At 46.8% G+C, this 9293-nt stretch overlaps 1 long non-coding RNA gene across 1 annotated transcript; it reads right to left on the bottom strand.

Moving 5' to 3' along the window:
* Window positions 1–2747: 2747 nt before the first annotated feature.
* Window positions 2748–7121, bottom strand: LOC126505371 (uncharacterized). Its single transcript, XR_007592883.1, has 5 exons — window positions 7033–7121; window positions 6694–6805; window positions 3890–4028; window positions 3279–3485; window positions 2748–3197 (listed from the first exon to the last, which is right to left on the bottom strand). It is a non-coding gene; the product is annotated as an uncharacterized lncRNA (long non-coding RNA).
* Between the last annotated feature and the right edge of the window lie 2172 nt (window positions 7122–9293).

Raw genomic sequence — 9293 nt, 5'->3', positions numbered from 1 at the left:
GAGGCTCACAACTACTTGTAACTCCAGTTTCAGGGGACCGAAAATCCTCTTCTGATTTCCAAAGGTATCTGCATGTGTATGAATGAGCATTCTCTCTCTCTCTCTCTCTCTCTCTCTCTCTCTCTCTCTCTCTCTCTCTCACACACACACACACACACACACAGAGGAATATTTTTAAAAAATTAAAAAAAATTAACATGATGAAACTATACAGAGAATTTGAAGAAAATCACAGGAGAGAAAGAGAGAATATTCATTGAAGAGGAGCCATTGGTGCTCAGTAAACACAATCCCTGGACTGGTATGCAGATATATGCAGATTCAAACAAAGCCGCAATGCCACACACATTTTTGGGTGAAAGTCTTTACATTCGCCAGTATGGAGTTTTTGAGAGTTTTCATGCATAGATGTGGGGATTTAGCTGGCACTTTGTAGGGCAATTTGGCAGGTGCCTTGATGACATTTGCTGGGGGTATTTGGGAGTGAAGAGCTAGGCCCCCCTCAGTAGCCCTCAGTAGGACCCTCAACAAGTAAACTTCCCTGCAGAAGGCACTGTGCAGCAGTGGCAGGTGGAGCCAGAGGCCCTTGGACAGCACGCTGCTCATGACAAAGTCAGATGCAGAGACTGAGTCTGGAAACAGCTTCTGAGAGACAACAGCTAACAATCACATCAACAGGGAAAGGAACACAAAAATCCAAACAGGCTACACTTTCAAGTGTCAAAATATGTGATAAAAATTAATTTACGGGGCTGGAGAGATGGCTCGGAGGTTAAGAGCACTGGCTGCTCTTCCAGAGGTCCTGAGTTCAGTTCTTATGAAGTACATGGAGGCTCACAACCATCTGTAATGAGATCTGGTACCTCTTCTGTCATGCAGGCAGAATACTGTGTACATATAAATAAATAAGTCTTTAAAAAATTAATTTACACCTTCCAATCCCAGAGTGGAGACCACCATGGCTACGCTGATCTGAACTCAGTGGGGCAAGAGCAGGCGGTTGAGAGCAGGTTTTAGCGCCTAAAGGGACTTCTCTGGGTTGTGAGCAGAGCAGACTTGGTGAAGGTTCATCCAGCCAGGCTTGTCCTCCAACTTCTGTAATCTTGTGAGCTGGGGAAGGAAGACCGTATGAAATCCTCCACTTCATGTCTTCCGGGAGGGCCACACAGGGCTCTGCCTGGCAACAAACGACCCGGCAAACAACCTCTGAAGGTCTGGTTTTAGTGAGTAGATGTTTTAGGAGGTTGCGAATCTGTGTGCTGTGGAGGTGAGAAGAAAACCTGGAGGAGTCACTTCTGCCCGTGAGTTCAGGGCACTGAACTCAGGTCACCAGGCTTCACTTCTCCCTGTGGGTTTGGGGCAGTGGACTCGGGTCATCAGGTTTGGCAAATCTGCTGAGCCATCTCTCTGGCTCTCTTGCCACATTTAAAACAAATATTTTATCCATCTGCAAATGAAATGCCTGAAGGATGACACAGAGCGACTATAATATCCTAAAGTCCAACGGGAATGACACCAGGCCCTTCGCTTAGGGACAGGAATCAGAAGTGAATCAAACTCAATTAGTTTATCCGATATGGCCCCACCCCACCTCCACCTACTTCCTCTGATAGCCCACGCTGTGATCCTGGATTCTCAGGGCCACAGGTTCACCAACAGCTGATGAAAATGAGACTATGGTCAGAGTAGTCATGGCCGGCTGGTCCATTGCCATGAGAGGGCTCAAGAGGGCCAAACCCACCCCAGCGCTAGCTCCCTGAACTACTTCCATGAGCCAGCATGGTGTGTGTGAACCACACACCTCCAGCCCCTGGCTGGAACTCAGTCTCTAAAGATGCCTTGCTCAGGGTTACATAACTCATACGCTCCAGAGCTAGTCTCTCGTTCCAAAGGCTCTGTTTCTCTGCATTCAGTAGGCTCTGTTTTTGCAGGGAGCCCTCTAGACCTATGGATCCAATGGTTGCTCACAGCTCCAAGAGTCTGGGCGTGGAGATACTGACAGCTCTGAGAAATGGCTGCTTGGGCCCTAGACGACCCAGAGCTGGAACTGGCCACCATTGGCTTGACTCTCTACCTCAGAGCTGGGCTGAGTTATCACTGTCTCCATTATTACGTAACAGATCAGAACGCTGCAGAGCCAGCCCAGCTCCTCAGGGTGGCTTGGGCCTGTGCTGGTGACCCAACAAAGGCATGGTGGCTTTTGCACAGAGTGAGATTTATAGAGGGATTGGTTGGTTTTTGTTTGTTTTTTGAGAGAGAAGGATGGTATTTTTATTCTAGATGCTTATTAAAACTGCCCTAAACTTTCCGATGCTATCAATTGGATGAAGTTGCTCAATAGAATTTTATTCATTTGAACAAGAAAAACAATACTCATAGATCCATACATGGATGAGTACATACATACTTTATATAATTGCTAGATGTAGGCTGACCCCGTGTGTCATCATTGAACAATCAAGTGCTCTAAGAACTAACTTACTGAAGAGATGGCTCAGGGGTACAGGTGCAGGCCCCCAAGTCTGAAGACCCAAGTTTAATCCCTGTGTCCATGTGGTAGAAGGGAGAACTGACTGTCTTGTCCTCTGACCTCCAATCATGCACCACGGCGTGGCGTGTGTGTGTGTGTGTGTGTGTGTGTGTGTGTGTGTGTGTGCTGTTTACACAAATAAATACAACGAGAAATGACAGACCTACTTAAATACTCGGCAGTCATCTACTATATACATGGTGTATAGCACGGGAGCTTGTGCTTTGCTTTAAAAGATGAGGTAAGAAAAGGCTTCAGGTCGCTCCACGTACACTCTTCTCTGCAAACGCACACAAGGTGAGACTCCTCCTGCCGAGACCCAGGAGTCTGTGTTGGATGAAATCAGCACCCATCGTTGCCCTTCTGCATGTGGAATTTTGGACAAATGCCCATGTTCCTGTCTAAAAATTGAACAAAGTAGCCAGTGTTCTCGGACATCATCGAGGAACAGATTTGCAGACTCGGTATTTACTTCTTGTTGCTCTTTAACTTTTATTACAAGTGGGTGTTCTTTGGGAGGCCTCTCTGGAATATTATTGAGAAGTCAGATAGCACGTCAGACTCTAAGGCACAGCCACCTGGCAGAGCACACTGTAATCCTAGTGGTGGTGAGGCTGAGCCATGAGGATCCAGGTTGGAATGGCACCAACAGAAAAGACTCCGGTCACTGCTCGAAGGGAAGGAAATGAAATATTTGTGGCACTTCAGTGAAAGTAGTAATTTCATTCATCACCTCAGGGTCTCTTACCAGAAAAGGCCAGACAGGGGCACCCATCCAGTCTGAGGAGAGGATGGCCTCGTGCCTCGTGTTTGCTGGCTTGTGCTGTCTTCGTCTCTGATGCATGAATGTACCCCGTACTTCTCCAGAGTGTCTGCATTTCCTGGGAGCCACCATTTGGCCTCCAGGCTCCCTCCTTTGTTCAACACCTCGCTGGGCTGCGACTGTGAGAGATTCCTGGATGGGGGAAGCGTGAAAACAGTGCGCCTCCCTGAACGAAGGATCACTGTTGATGCTAGAACTTAGATTGTGTCCACGGGATGAGTAGTAACAAACGGGGCAGTGGTGGCGCATGCCTTTAATCCCCGCACTCGGGAGGCAGAGGCAGGCAGATCCCTGTGAGTTCAAGGCCAGTCTGGTCTACAGAGCGAGTTCCAGGACAGGCTCTAAAGCTACAGAGAAACCCTATCTCAAGAAACCAAAAAAAAAAAAAAAAAAACCAAATAAATAATAAAATAAAATAAAAACAACAAAAACTTCTTAGCAAAATTAATGGACACCCAAGCAAGGTTCCCAGCACCTACACCATCCCTGAAGTGTTTATCAACGAAATGAATGGAATTAGACGAGTTTATGCTTACTTGTCTCACAGTGGAGGACTGAGCTGCAAACACCCGTGTCTAGTCCTGTTCATGTTGCCAGAATTTATCCAACCAACTATCTGCTTCCTCGTTCACACCCAGAAAGTACTGATCCCAAAGCCCAGTCTTCTCAGGAGCCCTGCAGTAGAGACACTTTATACTGCAGGTGATCAAGCCATCATGGTGTCCCCCCCAACAGAGGCACAGAATCAGAATCCTAACATGGCCTGAGGATGAGGAGCCGGCCCAAAGAGGAAAGCCAAATGCCCATGGTTGTGGTCACTGCAAGAAGAAACAAGGTTCGGGACCAAAGCCCCTGGGTATCCAGCCGGCACCCTGCACTGTCCCAGGCCACTGACTTAGGTCATCACCGAAAGGCCTGTCGGGATGTCATCATGTCCAAGTAGGTTCTTCACAAAGGTCATCCTGGGGCTTCCAGCCACAGGCCTGTGGGCAGCATGTACTCATATGCCATTATATCACCTCACCACCCATCCTTCAATGGCCTACAGAGATTGCTGCAATTGTCTTTCTTGCTTTGAGGCTCAGTATTATTGCTCCAAAGGCAGCAAACTCCTCCCCCCCACCCCGCTCCTTCTACCCCTAGACCAGCCTTCAGATTACTAGGTAAATACCTGCTATTCCTGATGGTATGGTTACCCAGTCACCATGGGGAAAACACACACACACACACACACACACACACACGCATGCGCGCGCGCGAGAGAGGTTTGACAAAGTAAAGAAGAGGATTATGGTTGAGTAAGACCGAGGCTCACAGAAGGTGTCCATTAAAGGCCTTAAGGGTCTGTAATAGGGCTTAGGACATGAGAGAAAGGGGGAAAGAGGGAGAAGGAAAAAAAGGGAAAAGCAAGAAATGACCAGAATAAACACAGCTAATATTTAACACTTAAGTGCTGGGTACTGTCCAGAATGCCTTTTCATGATCACCAGGTCAACTCTGAGATGAGTGTTATTATTACCCTGATTTCAGATGAGGAGACAAAGACAGTGAGTCTAGGACTCAGACCCAAGCCAGGCAGCTTCCACGCGAAACACTTGGCTGTTCTGTGGAATGTGGAGAGAGCCCACGGCTCTCACCAGGGTTTGACCAGCTTGGGCAGGACACTGCGTAGATGAACACTGGTGTCTCTCTCCGCTTGCTGGGTGTTTGAAGGGTCCTCCTTCTCTCAGCCCCAGTTCCTAAACTCGAGTTAATAACATCATTAGAAGGGTGTAGCTGTGTGAATGGGAGGGGAAGTGTAGTTGCTTTTCTTATGCTTTGGGGGGCTTACCACCCAGCTTCCAAATCAATACACAGAAAATACAGAGATGTATTCTTCTTATGAATGCATGGCCTTAGCTTGGCTTGTTTCTAGCCAGTATTTCTGATTTAAGTTATCCTGATTACCTTTTGCCTCTGTTTTTTTTGTTTGTTTGTTTGTTTGTTTTTGTGGCTCTATATATCTTTCTTTCCTTCTTACTCTATGGCTGGCTGTGTGCTTGTGTAGCTGGTCTCTGGAGTCCTCTCTCCTTCCTTTCTCATTCCCCAAGCTTCTTTTCCCTGATTTCTCCTCCTATTTATTCTCTCTGCCTGGCAGCCCTGCCTCTATCCCCCTCTATTCCCCTCTACCGTATCTATTGGCCGTTCAGCTCTTTATTAGATCAATGAGGTGTTTTAGGCAGGCACAATAACACAGCTTTACAGAGTTAAACAAATGCGACATAAAAGAATACAACACAGCTTTGCATCATTAAACAAATGTTCCTCAGCATGAAAGAATGTAACACATGCTGGGCCGTGGTGGCGCACACCTTTAATCCCAGCACTCAGGAGGCAGAGGCAGGTGGACCTCTGTGAGTTCGAGGCCAGCCTGGTCTACAGAGGGAGTTCCAGGACAGGCTCCACAGCTACACAGAAAAACCCTGTCTCTCAGGGAACCCTGACTGCTCTTCGGGCTGATGAGGAAGGGGGAGTTGTTTGGGGGAGGGGGAGGGAAATGGGAGGCGGTGGCGGGGAGGAGGCAGAAATCTTTAATAAATAAATAAATAATAATAAAAAGTTTTAAATAACTAAACACAATGTATTCCTTAAAGGAGGAGAGCATACCACAAGGTTACAGCAGTTTTAGGCATAAAATGTGGGGGGAATAAAATGTACTTCTGGAACAGGGATACATCTCAGTGTTTTGTTCAGCTTGTGAGGTGCTGTCTGCTCAATCCTCAGCACCACAAATAACAAACCAGATTTCCTTGTGCATGACGCTATCAACACACACATTATCCTTAAAAGTGTGTTGCAGGCCCGTAGATCTTCTGTACCAAGTAGTCTACAAACCTGTTCAATAACCTAAACACTTTCATCTCTGTTTATGCCCCTATAACTGCTCCCTTGCTTGTACTCCCTTGTTTGCCATTATGCCTTAAGGGAAAATTGTCTCTGAGTATCAAGAGTTAATATGCATGAAGAACATAAGAACAGTTGACCCATATGAACACTCAATAAATATTCAGAACTACTTGTAAAGGAGAGTCTGCCCTTATCTCCATTAAAAAGTTGAAAAGAAAATAAAAAAGAAAAAGAAAAACCCTGTCTCAAAGAACCAAAAAACCCCAAACAAAAAAAGAACGTAACACAGCTTCAGCTAACATCCCACAACGAGGGAGGGGGGAGTGGAAACGGTGCAGAAGAAAGGTCGCTTAGGGCCGGGGACGGGGAGGCTGGGAGAGGTCTGGGTGGTTACTCCAGCGGGCTCTTATTGTAACAGGAGTTAGTCTGAACTTTCACCCGACCTCTTTCTTACCCATAAGCTCAGTGACGTGAGAAAAACCACACCTAGGGTTAAAGAAAGCCGTCTCTTCATATTGCACAGCAGCCCCAGGCTCGTCTTCCTCAGAGTCCAGATTCAATGGAAGCTGTAACAGAAGTTCTGTCAGCACTCAGTGCATCCAGCCCTTTCTGATAAAATCCTGTCTACGAGTCGGGCCGTACTTCAACTCCAGTGAGTCTTTGTAAATACAAAAGCGACTGAGCTACACTGTAGTGTCTATGTGCTCGTTTGTTCGACCTTTCTTATTGCTGCCAGAACTTTAGTGGCTTAAGAGAAGATGATTTAGGGCTCGAAATGTAGCTTAGTTGGTACCTTGCTGAGCATGCAGGAGTCTGGAACTCAGTCCCCAGCACTGCATACACCAGGCATGGCGGTGCGTGTTCAAAATCCCAGCACCGGAGGTGGAGGTGGGAGAATCCAAAGAACAAAAGTCATCCTCAGCTAGAGTTTGCTCAACATCAGCTTGGCAAGAAAGAAACGGGGGGAGGGGAGAGGGGAAGAGACGCAGGAAGGAAAGAAAGAAGGAAAGGAAGGAGGGAGGGAGGGAGGGAGGGAGGGAGGGAGGGAGGAAGGAAGGAAGGAAGGAAGGAAGGAAGGAAGGAAGGAAGGAAAATTTAACCATTTTCCCACTCCAGAGCCACAAGTTCAAAGGTCTGATCTTGAAGGTGCAAGCTGAACCGTATCCCTTCTGGTGAGGAAACAGAAGGAGAGCGAGCCTGCCACAGTGTCCAGTGAGGAAACGGAAGGAGAGCGAGCCTGCCACAGTGTCCAGTGGTTCTGTCCTTTGCCTTTTCCACCTGCTGAAGCCTTTTGTTTCTTGTTTGTGTTTCTTTGGCTCATGCCCCCTTCCTTCTTTTTCAAGGTGGCCATAAACACCTTCTCACTTAAGCTCCTGCCGTGGCCTCTCAGCCATCCATCACTAGCTGTGACTGGCTCTCTGCCTCTTCTTTCAGGAGCCTTATGATGACGTTGGGTCCATATCAGCTCTACCCCGATCTTTGCTCTCCCGATTGGCCCCATGCTGACAGCTGCAGAGGATCTGGACAGAGCCCACAGGGCCTAGGGATGCAGACAAGCACTGCTTTAGGGAACCACGGTGGGCCTTATTTTCTAGCTCATTGACTGCTGATAGGGTATAGATTCAAGATTAGTAAGTATTGTCTCATCACATCACCCCAGAGAAACCTAAAGCCCAACACAAGAGCCCAGAACAGGTATCTCCAAGTTACCTTTGTTCCACGCTATGAAAAATTCTAGTATATTTAGCCTAATATTGTCCTTGGCATTTCTGCCATTAGAAAAGAAATTTTGGCCAGTTGGCCCGTCATATGTTTTAAGACTATTCAATTCTGTATCTTGAAAGATGCTGAGGTTTGAACTCCTTTTACATTGCTGGAACCCCACTTTTACTCTCTACTTGAGGGGAGCTAGCCAGGGTCTCCACAACGCAGACAGCCGCACCTGCTTTTTCTCTCAGATCCTTTTTTTTTTTTTTTTTTTTTTTTTTGAACAGCATTTGGCTACATGAACCTGTGGCTACCCTTTATCAGGATTATAAACCCAGAAATCCAGTTGAGACCTTCAGTTTGACTCTCCAGATATGTGAGCACTGTTTCTTGGTGAATTGAAGTTTGTGCAAGGAGAGATCAGAAGAGATACGGTGGGCCAGACCTCTCTATCTTCCCAGGTACAATGTCACCTCCTTAGGGGATGTCAGCAGAGGAAGTGTCCTGTCAGTGGGCAGGAGGGAGGGAACCCCAGAAGTTTAGACTACTAACTCAACACCCAGGATGGATAACGGGAGCACAAACGATCTGCTTACTCATTTGTCAAAAGGTGTTCTGTGTCTCCCTGCCTGCATGCACCCGCTACCTCTGCTCCTCACCCAAGCACCCTGGGTTCAACATCACCCCCAGGCTACATAAGCCACAGTGTCCCTCGTTCCAGCTGAAGCACCATGTGGAACAGTACTCGGCCACTCGTTGAGTGAAAACGCTGCCAGTTTTAATCCATGATGCTGGATTAAAACCAAGATTCTTAATCCAAAAAAAAAAAAAGTTATTCCTTTCTCCCACATAAATCAAAATAAAAAAAAAAACTGACACTAAGCCACAACTTTATAAAGTGTAATTCAGAGCAGAAGGTTCTGGTTTAAATCCAGTGGTTACTTGGACTTTTAAAATAAATATCAAGTGATTTAAAAACGTTTTCCCCCGTTTTTTGGGGGGTGGGGAGTGGCCATGCTTTCTTGGTGTGTCTCAGTTGACTTTGCTGTCAACCTCGTTGGACAGAACCACAAAGAACTCTTCATTTTGAACTTTTAGGTAGGGGATGGGAAGAAAGCTGCCTCCCGTCCAGCCTCTGGCTAGGTCTGGCTCCATCAGTGGGTGAGGGTTTTTGTTTTCTTTTGATTGTTTTTTAACGTTTTCAGAGAAGCACAAAGAGTAGATTATGGCCGGTCTGCAAGAACTGGAATATACTTGACAAGTACCAAGAGCTCAGTGCATCTGTTAACTATTAAAGAATCTTTCCTAGCCTGCCCGCCATCCTGAAAGCGTCATTCAAACACCTGT

This window comes from Alexandromys fortis, unplaced genomic scaffold (genome assembly GCF_014885135.2).
Source record: "Alexandromys fortis isolate MF-2015 unplaced genomic scaffold, M_Fortis_MF-2015_v1.1 scaffold_62, whole genome shotgun sequence".
NCBI lineage: Eukaryota > Metazoa > Chordata > Mammalia > Rodentia > Cricetidae > Alexandromys > Alexandromys fortis.
The sequence above is the reverse complement of the archived record's forward strand: the minus strand, read 5'-3'. Positions and strand labels throughout refer to the sequence as shown.